This window comes from Pinus tabuliformis, chromosome X (genome assembly GCF_031772625.1).
Source record: "Pinus tabuliformis cultivar Carrire ecotype Pingquan chromosome X, CPIR1, whole genome shotgun sequence".
Classification (NCBI taxonomy): domain Eukaryota; kingdom Viridiplantae; phylum Streptophyta; class Pinopsida; order Pinales; family Pinaceae; genus Pinus; species Pinus tabuliformis.
The window spans coordinates 83302261-83322518 of NC_142308.1; the positions used below are offsets into that span (position 1 = coordinate 83302261).

The following is a 20258-nucleotide window of genomic DNA, read 5'->3' on the forward strand; positions in this document are numbered from 1 at the left end:
CAGGCTGTACATTCCATCTACCAAGAAGTTCTTTGTCAGCAGGGATGTTCAATTCATAGAAGAGGAAGCTTGGGATGGAAGCATAGAGAAAACAGTCAATGTCAAGAACTGTTTGTCTCATGATGAAGATGAAGAGGAGGTGGCTGAAATGAATCCCCAAACAACAGCGCCAACACAAGGACAGCAAGGTACACCATTGAGGATCAATGAGAGTGCTTCTCCAAGCACACCACAAGGAGGAAATTCAAGTGCATCTTCAAGCACTTGCACACCAAGTGAACGAGGTAAGAAGTTTAGAAATCTAAGTGAAATTTATGAAGAAGGAATGAATTCCTTATTTGCCTTGTATTGTCATGTTGATGATCCTATTCATTTTGAAGAAGCTATTAAAGATAAGAAATGGATAGAAGCTATGGATGAGGAGATGAATGCCATAGAGAGAAACAAAACATGGGATTTGGTTGAGTTACCAAAAGGCAAAGAAGTCATTGGTGTGAAATGGGTCTACAAGACCAAGAGCAATGCTGAAGGCAAGATTGAAAGGCACAAGGCAAGGCTGGTTGTCAAAGGCTACAAGCAGCAGTATGGGAGAGATTATGAGGAGACTTTCGCCCCGGTTGCAAGAATGGAAACCGTGAGAGCAGTGCTGTCCATAGCAGCTCAAAACAAATGGAAAGTCTACCAAATGGACGTGAAGTCAGCATTCCTAAATGGAGTGTTAATGGAAGAGGTCTATGTGGAACAGCCTCTTGGATATGAGAAGAAAGGTGAAGAGCACAAAGTGTGCAAATTGAAGAAAGCTCTTTATGGGCTGAAGCAAGCGCCAAGAGCATGGTACATCAGGATAGATTCATATCTATTGGATAATGAATTTGACAAGTGTGAAGGAGAACCCACAGTCTACATCAAGGAAAAGGATGGTAAGATTTTGATTGTGGTCTTATATGTTGATGATGTTATTTTCACAGGTAATGATGATCAGCTCATTAAAAATTTTAAATCAGTCATGAAGGATGAATTTGAAATGACTGACATGGGTTTCTTGAGATACTTCTTAGGCATAGAAGTAGATCAAAATGAAAAAGGAGTTTTTATATCTCAAGCAAGATATGTAAATCAAGTTTTGGACAGATTTAACATGCAAGAATGCAAGGCAGCCATCACTCCCACAGTGATGGGATTAAAACTCAGCAGAGAGGACAGCAGCAAGGATTTTGATCCTAGTTTGTACAAGAGTATTGTAGGCAGCCTCATGTACTTAACAGCTACTAGGCCTGATTTAATGTATGCTGTTAGTTTAATTTCCAGGTTCATGGAGAGGCCAAAGGAGGCACATTGGCAGGCAGCAAAGAGAATTTTGAGGTATGTCAAAGGTACCAAAATGTTTGGAATTCTATATCATGCCTCAGAACATTCAGATTTGGTTGGATACACAGACAGTGATTGGGCTGGAAGTGTAGATGATCGGAAGAGCACTTCCGGTTATGTTTTTAATATGGGTTCAGGAGCCATTTCATGGGCTTCTAAGAAGCAGTCCATTGTAGCATTGTCTACAGCAGAGGCTGAATATGTGGCAGCTACAGCAGCAGCATGTCAGGCAGTGTGGATGAGAAGAATGTTGAGAAGCTTAGGCCAAGAGCAGGCAAAAGCGACAGTGATTTTTTGTGACAATAGCTCAGCTATTGCTTTGTCAAAGAATTCAGTGTTTCATAAGAGAACGAAACACATTGATACAAGGTTTCACTACATCAGAGAATTGGTGAACAATGGAGAAATTGTCCTAGAACATTGCAGGACTCAAGAACAGGTAGCAGACATCTTGACAAAGCCACTTGATCAGAAGAGCTTTGAATTTTTGAGAAAGTGTCTGGGTATGACTGAATGCCCAGCTGTTGAAATTAAAGGGGAGTGTTGAAATCTAATTTCAACGCAGACCAAGAAAAACCGTGAACCAAGCCAGAAATCGTTCACCGGATTTTCTCGGAGCTATTTGCCGACGAAGGAATATTCCGGGAAGGAGCTCCGAGAAAATATGGAGCTGACGCGTGGTTGACCCCTGACGTAACGCAACGTAAGAATCTCGGAGGTTAACTTTCAGCACTTGTTGGTCTTCCGATATTGTTGTCCACCGTTGGATGTGCTCTCGTGTTTTCCGCCGTTGATTGATTAAAGCTGCACACCTGCATACGACAAACATCAAATTAAAGTTATGCGTGGAGTAAAAGACTTATGGGTTGACCGCCGTATAAAAATTTAATGAATTTATGTGTTGTTCGTAGTTTTTAGGTAGATGCTTTTAATATAAGTATGGGCACGTATAATATATGTTTTTTATATATATTCTTATACGGCATGTATTAAAAGAAAAAGGTCGTATGTAATAAGTTTATGTTTTGAGTGTGTTGATTTTTTTTAATGTATGTATCGCACATGGTTGGAAAGTTTTTTTTGCACAGCAGTGCATAAGGAAAATGGTGGAGCCAATTTTGTAAGCCTGTGTAATTTTGTTTTTCACAGCAGTAATCTTATGTAAGTCTTTATATTACAGCAGTAAAGTTTTGTTACAGCAGTGAATGTAAAATGGGATTTACAGCAGTAAACCCAGCTCAGTGAATTCTCAGGTGAAAACACAGTGAATTTTTTTTTTGTTGAATGTTTTTCTTGTGGTGAATCCCTCTCAGTAACAGAGGATGAATATGTATGAGGAAATATATTTGTGAATAGAAATGTTTTGTGTCAGTTTAATGGTTTGATCTGAGTCATTTTGTTTCTAAGAGGTTTTCTGTCAAAAGATCCTGGACAGAGTAAACAGAGCATTGGCTCTGTGGTAAACATATTGTTTGTTTTTGGTATTTTGCATTAAAAATACCCAACAATTTCTGGACAAACTTTTAATTGAATAGATTATCTCAAAAACTAGCGGCAAGAATATCTACATAACTTTCCATGTTATCTTTGAAAGTCTTGCATTCTAAAATGAAATTATTTTCGGTTTCCACTTTTCCAAAAGTACAAAAAATATACTCTTTCCTCCCACACTTATTTTAGTCTTTTCCAACTTCCCAATTCAGAGTAAAGTTGATACGAATTAATCATTAACTCAACAATAAAAATTTTAGCTCATCAAAAATCTAGTTGATGTACATGACTTTCCATGTAATCTTCAAAAATCTAGTTGATGTACATGACTTTCCATGTAACCAATTCAAATTCCCGATTGAATTCCAACTTTTGACTATTTCTTTCATTAAAATGCCGTGTGATGGCCTTTTTAAGCTTAACAGTTATGTCAATATGAATTGACAAAATTGATGTAAACTGTTAAATAATTATTCTTCTCACAATTTTAGGGTTGAGAAATATAAGAGTAAATTTGAATTGAATTTAGTAAAATTTCTTTCAAGTAATCTAATTAATAGATGAATTTGTGATTAATTTGGGTCACAATTTAGTAGAAAGTGTTAAAAATTTGAACTTGCAAAACTTGAATGTTTAATAAAAAAATTTATGGTAGTGAACTTAGTCATATATTTATTTATTTTTTTTATTTTCAAAAGAATTATATTAGCATATTTCCAATAATACATCAAATTGATATATAAAAAGTATCAAACTATTTAATTATTTTACTTTTAAATTTATAAAAAATATACCTAATCAAAATAATGTATTAAACATTTTGCTAATAAAACGGAAGATCACATTCCCCTATACATATAAAATATGAGACAATAGGGGTGAATAATAAAATATTGTAAATAACTTTATAAATAAATATAATATATATATATATATATATATATATATATATATATATATATATATATATTATCTTATTCTAACCTAAGTGAACTAGAAAATAAAAATCATAAATTAATTAATTCCCTCACTTTTATTCTACATAAAAGTCATAAATAGAGACAATGATAACTTAGTGTTGTACATTTTTTTAAAACTAAAATTTAATACATAATTTTTTAATGAATTTAAATGAAATAACAATGGAATAATTTTTTTAGTTAATTTATGGATTATACATGATGGCAAAACTTATCATAATTTAGTTGTCAAATTAGCATTAAGGACAATCAGTTTTGGGTGTTAGTTACTTCTAAATATAGGTTTACTCATCATAGTTATTCAAGAAAAACTACTTAACTCACTGGTGGTCCATAAGGGGGCAGGCTTTCATTTTTACTATATGATTCCGGGTCTTTGGTTGTTAACCTATTTCCTTAAGTCTAAAAAAAACGAGCTCTTAACCAAAGAAAAACAGTTTTAAAACATACTCCAGACCCAAACATTAATTTATAAATAAAAACAATTTTAAAACACACTAAAACCCAATCATTAATTTATAAATTATCTATTTATATTTTACCAAAGTTTTAAATGATTTTTTTGGAATGAAAATAATAAAATAATGTTTAACTTTTGAATCAAATCACACTGTGGTAATCCGCACATATCGAATTTCCCAGTCACACTATTTTTATGGTAGGTTGGGATTTTTGACATTCTGTCTCATCATGACCTTTGATCCCCTTACTCTATTGCTTCAGAGCACACCAAATCAATAAATTTTCTCCAAGTAATAATTAAAATACCTTGAGCAGCGTCAATTTTAATGGCTAATTTGATGTTTAAAATCTCTCTATGTGTGAAATCTATCCTTGAACTCGACCACTTTCCCGATTTTTGAAAATGGGCTCCTTGGATCGTAGCTCTACTGGGTGTAATCGATGACCATATCTACTCTGACGGTTTTAACGAAATCAAGCTTCCTTGTGCTATATGTGGGATGATCCCATAAGTTCCTTAATTATTGATATGTAGCCTATAGTCTTATCCTATTTTTTTCCCCAAATAGCCTGACATTTTTGATTTCATTCTCTTTCTACAGTCATGGTTTTCGCTGGGCTGTTTTGCATATGAACATTTTGTCGTTCCTGCCTCCTTCATAAGGATTATATGTCATATTATCTGTTTCAGCCGGTTTGGGATGCATCATCCATTATCTGCATTTCTCTCTTTCTTATTTCTTTTAAAGAACGCTGAGGTTCATCCAGGCATGAATATCTGACTATGTATATGTGTTTCATTATATTCTCTTAATATAATCTATCTGGTTTTTTCTCTCTGAAAAAAAAAGAGTCTTACATATAAACATAACAGTCTTACATATAGGAATTATTTTCACCATGGAAATTGTGTTGTGCGCAAACTTCTTTCGAAGACCTTTTCCACAAGTTAACTCTTTCTACTTTGATTTGGATTTGTGCATAAAGTATTTGGCAATGACTGAATTCCAAAACCAACAGTTATTTTTTATTGGCTTTTCCCTTGTCTCATTAAATAGATTAAAAGAAAAACTAGAGAAGATATGGAGTTTTCCGTTGAATTCAACAACCATTCTTCAAAGCGCAGTTCAAGGAGATTTGGGATGTTGACCATCCTTCCTGAGTGTACACAAATTTTCGAAGGGACAAAGAACATGTGATTTCATCTAATTTGAATAGTTAGATTTGTTGAAGACTTAATCTTATGCACATAAGTGTGGGCTCAGAGTATACAGATTCTATTTTTAGCCTATGTCCTCTATGGTGCCACATGCACTCAAACATCAACTAAAGGTTGCACAACAACCAAGGAATCACAATTTCAATTTGAAATATAGAAAAGAGAAATTGTAAATGAATAAGAGTTACACCTACCACACCCTTGTTAATTACTCCCAATAAACCCTAGGGCTCTATTATTCTTTCTTTATCTGTTTACATACTAGTAACCTAAGTAACCGGATTCGTTGAAACCCCCTAGCGAATCCGAATCCTGCGAATCGGATACAATTCACTGGGAATTCGAATCCCATAACAGGATTCGACGTGTCTATACAGGATTCGTACGAATCCCGTACACGCACATCGAATCCCAATTCTGGAATTTGTATCCCAGAAAAAACAACTTCCGCGGGTTAAAAAACACGTTGTTTCTCATTTAATTTTGCACAGTTTGAGCTGTGGGCAAGGAGCTAAGAGTTTGGAGCAAGGAGATAAGGGAGTAGAGCGTTCGACAAGGAGATTCAAGCACCATGTAAGTGCATTTCAGCTCCACTTTTTTGCATTTCTTATTCTATTACAACAGTTTGTATATGATTTTTTGTTTACAAATTTGTGCATGTTTTGTTCATTTTTTTATAGTATTCATGGCTCAATCAAAGGCAGCAGTTGGGAGTAAAGGAAGGGGAAGAATGTCTCCATTGGAGATGCCCCTCCTGCCCCAATATCATCAGAGCCTGTTGCAAGTAATGTTGAGGGAAGAGGAGGACCTAAAGACAACATTGAGAATATCCCTTGTGGAAATATATCACAAGAGAGGATGGGACAAGCACCAAAGGGAAGGGAGGAGGCAATGTGCAATGGAGATGCAACTTTTCTCACATTGCTTTCAAAAGCACATATTTCCGTGTAAAAGGCCATTATTTGGCTTTACCATGTTGTGGAATTGGAGCTTGTAGAGCTATTCCTTTACCAAAGAGGAAAGAAATGGACAAGGAGTCCAATGTTGGTATGGAAAATGTGGCTGCAAAATCAAGAAAAACCAAGAATGAAGACCCCCTTCCATTTTTGAGGAAAGACACCACCAAATTTCCATTTGAGAGTTCTACTTCTGTTGGGGGACAAGCAACGAAACGAAGAGCAATTGCACTTGGTCCACTGGACAAGATTTTCCAAAAGAAGAGACGGGAAGAGCTTGATCTCACCATTGCTTTCTTCTTCTATCAAAACTTCATATCATTTAATGTTGCACGCTCACCTCTATTTATTGAGATGTGTCGAGCTCTAACTCAAGGGGCTCCATGAGGGTATGTGCCGCCCGGGTCAGAGAAGCTGAGAACCACATTGTTGACGAAGGCAAAAAAGATGTGCAAAAAATGCTTGAGCCTATTGTAGCATCATGGCCAACATCTGGGGTTAACATTGTTTTTGATGGATGGACAGATCCAACACGACACCCAACCATCAACTTCATGGTGTCTTCCTTGAATGGTCCAGTTTTCTTAAAAGCAGTGGATACACTTGGAGAATACAAGAATGCACAATTTATTGGTGAGTTATTTATTAAAGTTATTGAAGATGTAGGTGTTGATTCTTGTGTGCAAATCATTACAGATTATGCACTTGTTTGCAAGCTGCTGGCATGATTGTGGAAGCTAAATATCCACAAGTGTTTTGGACACCTTGCATTGTCCATTCATTGAACTTAGCATTGAAATCCATTGCTTATGATGTGCTTTGGATTGGTAACATTATTGAGGATGCACGACATATCCGTAACTTTGTGCAAAATCATACAAATGCCCTCACTATCTACAAGGAGTACACCAATCTATCATTGTTGAAGATTGCTGATACACGGTTTGCCTCTTCATTCATGATGTTGAAAAGGTTGAGGGAGGTCAAGACCGCTCTTGGGTCCATGGTTATTTCTGAGTTTTGGTCTTTTTGGAGAAAGAAAGATCAGGTAGCCTCTAAAAGAGTGAAGGAAACAGTGCTAGATTATGCTCGGTGGGAGAGGGTAGATCTAGTTATTCGGATCATGGACCCTATCATTTCGTTGCTTCAATTTGTAGATACAGACAAACCCATCCTTGGAGAGGTTTATGAGGGATGGGATTCCATGTTTGAGTCTGTGAGGAGCATTATTTTACATAGTGAGTGCCCTGAGTATGAGACATCACCAAAGGCCTTCTGTGATATTATACAGGATATTCTTGTCAGCAGATGGGACAAGAATTCTACACCTTTACATTGTTTGGCTCACTGATTGAACCCAAAATACTACAGCCACATGGATAGTGAAATCTCACAAGGGAGGAAAGATGCATTCAGGCGGGTTTTTCAGGATAGAGCATTGCTTGATGAGGTGGAGGATGCCTTTGCAGAGTTTTCCACTGGCACTGGTCAATTTGCAAGATATGATGTGATTAGAGACAGGGGCTAAGAAGCCCTATTCTTGGTGGGCAAGTCATGGGGCAACAAGCCCTCCTCTTCAGCAGTTAGCCATGAAGCTTCCCTCTCAGGTGACTTCATCCTCTTGTTGCAAGAGGAATTGGAGCACATATGGGAATTTGTATAGTGTGAAGAAGAGCGGGCTTGAGCAATCCAGGGCAGAGACAATGGTGTATGTGCACACCAACCTTCATCTTATGTACAGGCAGAGGGAAGAGTGGTTGAGGGGAAAGACAAAGATGTGGGATGTATTTCCTGATGATATGGGTCTGGACAACAGTGTTGAGTTGGCATTGGCCAACATGGATCTCAATGATCTAGTGCTAGAGCCTGTTAGATTTGATGATTTAGAGGGGTCATCCTCCACACCAGCAGATGCAAAGGCGACTATGGATACAGGGGAGGAGGAGGATGCAAAGGAGAGCAGTGGTGACCATGATGATGAGGACATTGATGTTGATTCTGATGATGACTCTGAGGATTGATGATTACCTATTGCCTTGAGGCTTGTATACCTGTAGTCGTTTTATATTTTCTATTTCTATTTGTCATTGGCATTGCACCAGCACTACCCATGTAACACATTTTGATTTGATGACTTAATGAGAAAACTACAGTTGTCAATGTCTTTATCTTACTATCTTGTAGTTGTAAGTTGTCTTTCATTTATGAATTATGAATCATGATTTATGTGACCACTGACATGTATTTGAATTTTGTATGTACTATGCATGCTATAGATGAAGATCTATGTTTGAAATCAATGAATTTGTATCATTAATTAGAATTTGTGCAAGAAATATCTAATTTTTAATATATATATATATATAGAAGAAAGATTTTATCAGATCCAATCATTTTTCAAAGACACATAGAATTCCATATTTATAATAATATATTAGCACAATAAATAAACATAGCAACAAATTACAACTAAAATGATAATAACTCTTACGTGGTTACAACACACACTTATTAGAAAACAACATTTTGTAGAATAATGCATTGGAATGATACATTTCTTCTATTACCTCTAATAAATGTAACACCCTTGGATATGGGAGTAAAAATTGAAGTTATTGTTGTTAGTATTTTACTTTTGTTTCTATAATTATGGAAAGAAATGGGAAAAAAAAAATTACAATAATTAATAATGAATTTCTTTTATGTAATTCTGAAAATGGTTAAGAGTTAGAACAGAATGAAGATTTCAAGATAAGATAAAAGAAGTTTGGGGAAAACAGTATCATTCAGTTTCCTTTCTTCTAAAGTCCTGGAGATAAAAATGACTTCTGAGGGACTAAGAGGGGTTGGCCACCAGAAGGGGGAAACCACGTGAAGAAGAAGGATACATGAGAACTGCAGAATTATTTCTAGAGTTGGTTGGGACCAGTGAAAATTTCACCAATCAGATTAATTTATGAGAAGTTACAGACTGGAGTAGAGTCCTGAGGTTTGGAAGGGTAACTTGGACTGGTTACATCCAACTATGCCAAATGATTGCTAGGGTTGCTAGGGGTACAGACTGGAGTAAAGTCCTAAGGTTTGGAAGGGTAACTTGGACTGGTTACATCCAACTATGCCAAATGATTGCTAGGGTTGCTAGGGGGGGAGTCCTAAGGTTTGGAAGGGTAACTTGGACTGGTTACATCCAACTATGCCAAATGATTGCTAGGGTTGCTAGGGGGGGAATCTGGACGTAATTTCCAGTTCCATTGGAAGGGTGGACTGGTAACTTGGACTGGTTACATCCAACTATGCCAAATGATTGCTAGGGTTGCTAGGGGGGGAATCTGGACGTAATTTCCAGTTCCGTTGGAAGGGTGGACTGGTCTCATTGTGGGTACATTGTCTCAATCAGTTCCAAGAATTGCAGATAAGAAGAACTTATACTATTTGAAGTTTGGAAAACAAAAATTCTTTGTTAAGTCTAAATTGTGTTGTTTGAATTTCAAGAATAAAGGTTCTATTGGAAACGTACAATGCACTTATTGTGAATAAGATTATAGAAATGACTGCTTGTCAGTTGTCTAAATCATTTAATACCTGTTTTGATATAATTTCAATCTAAAATTGTCAATATGATAGGTAGATATGGTGAGGTATCATAAGGGTATTGGAAAAGAATATGTATATATATATATATATATATATATATATATATATATGAAAACAAAGGTTGTCCCATACGATTAGATGGTTGAGTGGGACAAAACCCTCTGCGAACATTAAGAAAAAATAAGCGATTTTATCTTAGTTGAGGAAGACAAAGGGAGAAGAATGGAACGTCATTATTAATGTTAACAGTTCACTGCAAGAAAAGAAAAGAAAAACTCCATGTGGCATATCTAACTCTAGAGTTGTTCCAGTGTCGAGATTTTCCGTTGAAACAATAATTTGAATTCCATTAACTATAATTCAATAAGAGCTAAAAGAAAACATCATTGCTATAATCAAAGCTACCAAATTCAAGTCACGATAACAAATTTTAGAAATACAGTAAGTAAAGGAGACCTTTGCATTTATACACTGGAGAAGGAAAAAAGCTTGCATGCATAATTAAATTAACAATGAAAGGAACGGAATCATAAGTTCTGGGTTTCGAATTCAGTCATTTGAAAAGTAGCACAACTGCACCCTATGAATTAACAGTAAATGGATTTCTTCCCTTGTAAAAAGAAAAGGGAAGATAAAATCCTTGAAGTGAATACATGATCTGTTTAAGCAGAACAAATAACCACATAAATCGGCAAGCTTTCATACATATTTAACTGGGTATCTAAACCAACAAAGAACCAAGTGTCTATTGCGTAAAGTACCTCCTGAAGCTCTCAGGAATCTGACAGATTACAACCTTCAACAAGATAAAAGGAAGAATGACTATATGCTAAAACAACAACAACTACCATAGAGACAGAAGGGTCTGTGGAAAAGAAATGGAGCGAACCCGCCTCATATGCTGCGAACCCGTCAGAGTACCTAAAATTTCCAAGAACAGCCTTGCTCATAAAGAGAAAAACACGGGGAGGTACCCAAGGTACTTAGCGCAAGAGAAAACTTAGAGGGAAGGGAAAAAAACTACCCATACCCATTAGACGAGAAGGCTACAGTTATGGTCGACATTTGATTCGCAATGAACCAGACAACCGAAGGGATTGAAAACCCTGGTGTAACCTGAAACACCCAGCTGATACGATTGCAGGGAAGCACAATATACTACATGCAAGTCAAAACGAATACATTATTTGTCGCAGGAAGAAAAAATCGAAAGAAACAACAGACATCCTCAATGCATTAAGTAACAAAAGAAAAGGAAATTACCTCGGCTACAGTGGTTCGAGTGGGAGCAAGTAACCAAGCAAGTAAATTTCGTAACGCCACACCGAGGTCCCTGTGGCCAGAAGAGACTCTGGTAGAGACTGTTGAACCAAAGAAGAAAATCAGAATGATGAGCGAGATCAGTCAGTGACAACCCTGCGGATTGTTCGCAAGCTGGATGCGACGGGAAACAGTGAATCAAAACCCGAAACCCTGTGTGGAATAGAAGTCAGTCTAACCTGTCGCAGATTTCTCTCGCCAGACGGGATCACAGAACCTCCCCATCGACGCATCAGGCAAATGGCAGAATGAACCTGGGACTCCGAAGACGGTTACACAAAAATGGAGTTGGGTTTATTGAGACTTTTTGGAAGCTTTTTCGGTGGGTTTTTTGGGTCAAAATCTGAAATCGCAAGTTTCATAGTTAATTTCTGTACCATCAAAGTGTCCCGGGGGTTTTCCAGGGCGCTGAATCTAAATATGCAGTTAAAAACCCATTTTAAATAATACAAATCAAGATTTAACCTCAATTTTTTCGGCCAGATTCCGTCACGGAAATCTCCAAAAAATCACACTAAAAACAACTCCCACAAAAATTAACCCTTTTCACCGGAATAGATGGATCATTAACGCAGGGTCAATGACGTGAGATCTTGCAGCTGTCCATCTCGCTCATATACACCTGGAAGAGTTCCGGAGGCCCGATGGTATAGTTTATTTAATACGGAAACCAAACACAGTAAATACCAAACCTCCCAGCAGATCACACAAGTACTTAGTTTGAGGGATGGAACCTAAACCAATCGCTACAACCCAAGATGGAATGCGTTAATGATACGGGGTACGATAGCACATTAAAGAGCAGTATCGAACTTAGGGGTTAAAGGGTAGTGGTCTAGGAACTTACATGCTAGTAATTTTATTTTATTTTTTTGTTTTTTTTAATACATGGCATAGAAAGTGTTTTTTTTCCGAAGGTGGCATAGAAAGTTGTTACCATAAATAAAATAAAACTAAGTTATTTAGTTATTCATTAAATTTTAACATTTCGAAATGGGAAAATTTGCAAATCTTACTAGTGTGTAACATGCAAACCATAGAATTTTGTGAATATTCTTAAAAAAATATTCAAACTGACGTTGTCTTTATAAAATTTTCACTAATTTTAAAGTAAAATTTGAATAAATCAATTAAAAAAATAGAAATATATGTTTTTACTTATTATTTTAAAAACTAAATTACTATTATTATTATTTTCAACTAAACGGTAATGGGATTACCAAATAAAACTCGTTTATAAAATGTTTTTGAGAATTTCTAAAACATGTCTCAAGAGATTTGACCATATCATAACCAGAAACACAATATATGAGTCTACAGCGTAAGCTAAACTTCTTTAACAAATACTAAATTAATTTTAAAATAAAAAAACAAATTATGATTTTTTTCTAATATTAAAAACTATTTAATATATAGAATTTAACATCTAATATTTTCTAATTTTAAAATTATTAAAAAATTAATATTTATCTAAAATATATAAATATTTTACTAGATAACTAGAATAAAATTACTTTTCAAATTTGAATGAAGGTATACCTTTCAGATTAAAATTAAAAATTAAAATTAAAATTAAAATTAAAAATTAACTCCTCAAAATTATCATTATTTCCAAATTCGATCTCAAATTTAATCTTTAGTCATAACTTCAATATTACATTTAACTTCTTAATTACACCCAAGGTGTTTCCTCTATGCAATTCGCTACGAAAACACTGTTCATCCTAGCCAATCTCAACGTCCCATTTTCGTCTTCCTATCCAATGAGAATATAACACGTGTTCGTGAGCCATTTTCCCATACCAATGTCAATTGTCGTTTAATTTTACGGATTCTCGTTTACTTTTACGACTTCGACTCTCACGGTTAATTTACTTTTTCGGAGGACACAACGGCTTCGTTTGTCGTTTACTCACTTTTCCGGAAAACATTGTGGGCTCACAGGTTCGATTGGTGCCAACTATTGGCTATTGGGTCTGCTCTGAACTCGCTATGGAAAGCTCAACAATGTTGCAGGGAACATCGTTTCTCCAAAATAAGCGAGCGAGCATTCAATCCAATCAAGAATGGAAAATGGGTTCTCAGTACAAGTCAGGGCGGCAAGTGCGTTTTCAGCACAGGCAAAGATGGCTCAATCCAAGCACGAAAATCACAACCTTTAACCTCAGAAACCGTGGTTGTGTGTGCATCGAACAACAAGCAGTCTCGATAGACCATGAGCCAAAAGCCAAATCAACACCCAGTTAAAGCAACGGTACAAGCGGTAGGAGGGGTAGTGACCAAAATATTCGGGAAGAAAATAGGGTTCTTAACACTGGCGTTGGTGTGGGTTGTGCTTCAACTAGAAATACATTGGTTGCACTGTCAGCGTATTTTGTTGCTGCAGGGATACCTATTATTGTCTTTCTCCCTGCAAATCGCATCTCGATTGCACAGTTAGTGCATCCGATTTCCAATGTGCATTGGTGCTTAGTTTGTATACTGATTTCGATGGGTGTATGAGGCTAATCCGGGAGGTGACCGGAGAGTTGTCGATCTATCTGGCGAACTCACTCAATAGTCTGCAGTTGGAGGGACAGAGGACTATAGCGATCAAAATCTTGCAACATTTTGATTGGGAGGTGCCGGATTGGGTCATTGTGCCTGGCGGGAACTTGGGGAATATCTATGCCTTTTATAAGGGGTTCTAGATGTGCCTGGAGCTGGGCCTGGTGAATGCTATTCCTCACTTTGTCTGTGCGCAGGCCGCCAAGAACAATCCTCTGTATTTGTATTGTAAGTCAAGGTGGAATGAATTTAATCAAGTGACTACCAATTCCACCTTCGCGTCGACGATACAGACTGGTGATCTTGTCTCAATCAATCGAGTTGTTTATGCATTGAAGAATTCAGATGGAATAGTCAAGGAGGAGTTTATGGATGCTACAACTCTGACAGATCTGAAAGTTATGTTTATATGCCCTCATACTGGAGGCGTAGTGACCAGAATATTAGGGAAGAAGCTAGGGTTCTTAGCACCAGTGTTGGTGTGGGTTGTGCTTCAACTAGCAATACATCAGTTGCGATGTCAACATATTTTGTTGCTATAGGGATACCTGCTATTGTCTTTCTGCCTGCAAATCGCATCTCGATTGCACAGTTAGTGCAGCCGATTTCCAATGGTGCATTGGTGCTCAGTCTGGATACTGATTTCGATGGGTGTATGAGGCTAATACGGGAGGTGACTGCAGAGTTATCGATCTATCTGGCGAATTCGCTCAATAGTCTGCGGTTGGAGGGGCAAAAGACTACAGCGATTGAGATCTTGCAGCAGTTTGATTGGGAGGTGCCAGATTGGGTCATTGTGCCTGGCAGGAACTTGGGGAATATCTATGCCTTTTATAAGGGGTTCTAGATGTGCCTGGAGCTGGGCCTGGTGAATGATATTCCTCACCTTGTCTGTGCGCAGGCTGCCAAGGCCAATCCTCTGTATTTGTACTGTAAGTCAAGGTGGAATGAATTTAATCATGTGACTGCCAATTCCACCTTCGCATCGACGATACAGATTGGTGATCCTGTGTCAATCGATCGAGTTGTTTATGCATTGAAGAATTCAGATGGAATAGTCGAGGAGGAGTTGATGGATGCTGCAGCTCTGGCAGATCTGAAAGGTATGTTTATATGCCCTCATACTGGAGTGGCTCTTGCAGCATTGACAAAGCTCAAAAGTAAGGGTATTATTGGGCTTAATGACAGGACCGTTGTTGTCAGTACTTCTCATGGGCTGAAGTATACACAATCCAAGATTGACTATCACTCAAAAGTGAATCTTGACATGAAATGTGAATATGCAAAGCCTCCATTTCTAGGTTCGGTTGGATCGTTGTTGTCAGTACTTCTCATGGGCTGAAGTATACACAATCCAAGATTGACTATCACTCGAAAGTGAATCTTGACATGAAATGTGAATATGCAAAGCCTCCATTTCTAGGTTCGATTGGTGCCTGATTATATTCACTATTTTATTGGTCTGCAGATTTTTCTTCACCATTGGATCTTGGATAGGTTCTTCTCCATTTTAGAGTTTTCTTCACCATTAGAGCTTGGATAGGTTCTTCTCCATTTCAGTGAGTCTAGCAGTAATCTGTGTTGAAGAAGGCCGGTATTAATACAAGCACAGGGAGTCCTGTGCAAATTTGAATTGGGATTAAAAAAAACAACAAAATGAAGGAAATGGGTAGGTTGAGGGTTGCATTTTTGAGAGAAAAATCTGAGGAAGTTGTCATATACCTGAAGTTGCGAAGGCTTCTCTTGGCTAACCACCCTTCCTCCAAAATTCCAAAACCCTTGAAATGGCAACGCAGTCATACTCCAGAGCACAATGAACTGAGTGCGGGATTTTAAATTTTGGACATAATTCTCAGCAAGAGTGGGTGTAATGATTCATCAAACCTGGAATGTTTACTGCCATATTTTTGTGGTTCATGGGTCAGATGAGGGTTGCATTCCCGAGAGTAAAATATGAGGAGGAAGTTATCATCTGCCTTCGTGGCTTGGTTAATCACCCATCCTGTGAACTTCCAAAACCCTTGAGATGGAAATGTGGTCATGCTCTAGAGCACAATGAACTGAGCGCCCACCAGAACCGCTGCTTTCACCAAAAGCAATATCCCTATTAAAATGAAAAAACATGCCCCGGGTTAGAATGGATTTGAATCTCCAAAAGTAGGGTTATCCCCACGTTATAGGATCAGGTGGCCACCGTAGGGTCAGGGTCCAGGATTTCTATTTGTTGTTGGTCACTTACCCTATGCGTCACAATTTCTATGAAACGCCATTATCAACATAATTCACAATTTCTATCAGATACCATTGGGAACATAATTCAAGATAAAATATAATCGAAATTGTGAAGCCCAGTTGTCACCACGTCACCAAATCTTGATTCCATAAAAAAAAAACTCGATTTTGTGCATTGCCTTCAGAATACTCAAACCCATTGGATCTAGAGATGTGGCCTCCCCCAAATTTATTAATTTAGGATAGTCTTCCCCATATTAATTTATTCCAATTTTACATTAAAATAAGCCATGACCAAGGACAAACTTAGTTTGGTGCCGAATCTTCATTGATACCTTACATTTGAATGTCAGTTATTTTTTATTTACTAATAATATTTAGTAGATATCTATATCGATCACGGTGAGTAAGGTTGCTTTAGATAGATTTTACAATAGGGTATGGGTATAACTAGAGACAAAAGAGACCAGTTTCATCCGGCTATTCTTCCCAAAGAATTCCTTGAGCTCTCTGATCTACTAATGGGGGTACCAACTGCTATGAATGAATAAAGCGAACGTAAAACATGAATGAGCTTTCAGAAGCGGCTTGCAAAAACCAGTCAAATAATTGGAATTCCTCACATGAAGAGGTATAAGTGGAGATATGTAATGTCCTTTAACCGGAAATAGGTCGAGAAGATTTTCCAAGATCTGATTCCTCCCATCCCCATATTCTTACATCCCACCTTCGTTAAAAAAAAATTAGTATGAAAGAGCCAGAAAGAACCATTACCATAAAAAAAAATAGGATTCAAGAAATTTTACTTGATTATAAAAGAATACAATTTAATTTCAGTAACATTGAATCTGTCATTAATCAGTCATTTCAGTTATATAGCTAGAGGACATCTGCAGTCTATGAATGTCAAGAATCTATCATTTCAGTTATATCGCTAGAGGACATCTGCAGTCTATGAATGTCAAGATTCTATTTGAAGGTGAGTTAATAAGTTAATGAATTCAATTTCTTCAGTAGAAATATCTGAGAAAACAGTCATTTCACTTATATAGCTGGAGGACATCTGTAGTATATGAATTCCAAGAGTCTATTTGGAAGTGAGTTAATAGGTCAACCAATTCAATTTTTTGAGTGAAAATATCTGAGGAAACAAATTTTTACGATAAAGTTTGAGTTGAAGCTTTTCATATCAATATTCTGAAACAAAATTTCCACCAAAAAGAATTTGGTAAATGTCAAGTTATTTACTTACTTCATTGAATTTAAATGAATAGTTGATCCTTTGGCTTTGGCAGGAACACAGGACCTGAAGATGTGGTGATCAGGGTCATTTACTGCGGAATATGCCACACATGTTTGCATCAACTTCGAAATGACTATGGGATTTCTCATTACCCAATGGTCGTTGGTTGTGCATATGTATATTGTTTTAAGATCATATGATATCACCATTAATATATGTGAAGTTTCTCTGTAACAGTTATGTGAGTTTTTTTGTGGCATGCAGGCATGAAGTGGTGGGAATTGTAACAGAGATTGGTAATGATGTGAAGAAATTCAAAGTGGGAGAACATGTAGGAGTGGGTTGCATTGTTGGGTTGAGTCGCAGGTGCCAGGCCTGCAATGATAGAATGGAACAATACTGTAACAAGAGGATTTTGAACTACGACGATGTGAACCCTGATGGTACTCCTAGTCAAGGAGGATTCGCTAGCACCATGGTGATTGATCAGATGTGAGTTTTTAACGGGAAGTGTAATATTATTATTGGGTTATTAGTGGAATGTGGTCTTGTTTATGTGAGTTATGCTAGCTACTATTATAATCACTAAGTCCCTCTCTTCAATATGGATTAATGGGATTAAACCAAAAATTTAGTAATAGGTTTACATGTTTTGTTAAATAAATTAAGTTGAAATTGACCTAATGGTGATTACCTTTATTTGATCATATTTTTAAATTTAAGAAAAATTACTGATCCTTAATCCCATCAATTCCTACTTCTTACCCATTTTTATCCTCAACCGTTACTAATGATTCTCAGTGTCTTGCGATTACCGTGTGGACTAAATTTTAACAATTCTCGAAGCCCGTGTAAAACAACCTGGACTAAGTTCTGGTAACGACCTAGATGTTTATCTTACTGTTCTCGCTGAATTTTCCAGTGACGTATCCCCGGACATATAAAAGGTTGGCTTGAGCACACAACTTTTACAATTTCTGTTCCTCGAAATATAGGATTTTCGATATCTTTAAATGACTTCGCAATTTTCCTTGTTCAAAAAAATAAAAAATTGGTTGAAGTCGATTCAATAACATCAAAAATAAAAAATTTAGGGGCACTTAAAATTTTAAAGTTTGATTTCCCAAAAATTTTGCTAGATTTTTGTCAAAATCTTGTCGGATTTTTCACTAATTTTTTTAACAAAATTATGACCTTGTGAGACTACTATTCTTTAAACTGATCAAAACTACCAACCAAATAATGTATTGTTTAGAAAAACCAAATCCATCAATTATAAGTATTCAACCAAAAAGAATTATCGAATTAACATTTAGACATCATTTCAATTCTCATAAATTTGCTAATTTAGAATAATCTTAATTTAATAGTTAAGAAGATGTGTAATGGTAAATAATCTGATAGACAGGTTCATGATACATACCAGGGCCTAATGAAAGATCACTATATACCCGAAAGAGAGAATTCCTGCATTTGATACGTATCGTTCCCTACTGTTATGTTCATATTCCATTCGCCAATCTATGAATGGAGCCCTTTCTTTGATAGTTCATCTACAAGTATATTGTGTGATCTATCAACATGGATAATGGAGAAATCCTTTGTGGATTTCCAGAGAGAAGCGATTCTGTTCATCCAACCGGACAGATTGTGATTTTTTATGGAGATCTTACCATTTACATGGTCTATAATGAGTTTTGAGTCTCCATAGATATGCAGGGAATCTATATTAAGGAAGTGACAGAATAGAAGAAGTCCAGATAGAGCCATAGCTTCCGCTTTGTTGTTTGTTCCTTCTCCCCCATTCCAATAGATAGCAAAGTGCTGATCCTCCTGTATACTAATGAAGACACCACAAGCACATATTCCATTTTGAGCAGCCCCATCAAAATGAGCCCTAGGATAATTCATCTGGATAAGTAATTTTTCCTTTGACTTATCTTTTTTCTGCTGAGTGATGGAGGGTGGAAATGCACTATACTGGGAAATGATAAGATCAAAAACTATTTTAAAACTATCCTTTCTGTCTTGAAAAATAACCTTATTCCTCCATTTCCAGATCGACCAAAAAACTAAAAAAGGGATAGGTCTCCAATACACTTTCTGTTTACTCCACCATACAAATGCTTCTTTAATAGAGGAATGAGAAATATAATTGAAGCCAAAATAAGTGGCCTAATTCTTCCAAAGCACCTGAGAATGAATACATTTTATGAAAATGTGTAAATTGTTTTCTTCCTCAGATTTGAAAATAGAGCAGATAGCAGGTCCATACCAATTCCTCTTTTGTAGATTGTCCCATGTAAGATTTTTATTGTGAAAAACAAGCCATGAGAATATGATAATCTTATAGGGGCACCCAGATTTCCAAAACGTGTATGGGAAGATGTTTTCAGAAAGTGGAAAATGGACCTCTAGAAGAGATAGATATATGTCTTTTACATGAACATTCATCTTCCCTCCCTTCCCCTTCCAGACAATACCATCCTTATCTTCAGATCTGCATATCCCCCTGTTCTTCATTTTCCAAATAATCTGATTCCATTGAAGTGCTAATAAACCATTTAGGCCCAGCGCAGAGGCATTTTTCCAGATGGGAATAGAACCCTGCCATTCATCAATAACCTGTGCCCAGTTAAAAATTCCTTTTTGGTGGAGGAAATGTAATAACTAAGGAGAAAAAGAAATATCTTCTTCTCCGCCCATAATGGGATCAAGACCTATAATAATGTTATTCCTTGTCTGAAAGCTCCACACAAGGTTTTTGAAAAAAAAAAATCTTGTATTTTATGGAAGCTCCTCCATATAGCAAATCCCCGGTCAGATCCTATCAATTTTTTCCTGTA

General features: G+C 36.6%; 1 pseudogene; it reads left to right on the forward strand.

Moving 5' to 3' along the window:
- Positions 1 to 14346: 14346 nt before the first annotated feature.
- LOC149138477 (threonine synthase, chloroplastic-like) lies at positions 14347 to 17908 on the forward strand (annotated as a pseudogene).
- The last annotated feature ends 2350 nt before the right edge of the window (positions 17909 to 20258 follow it).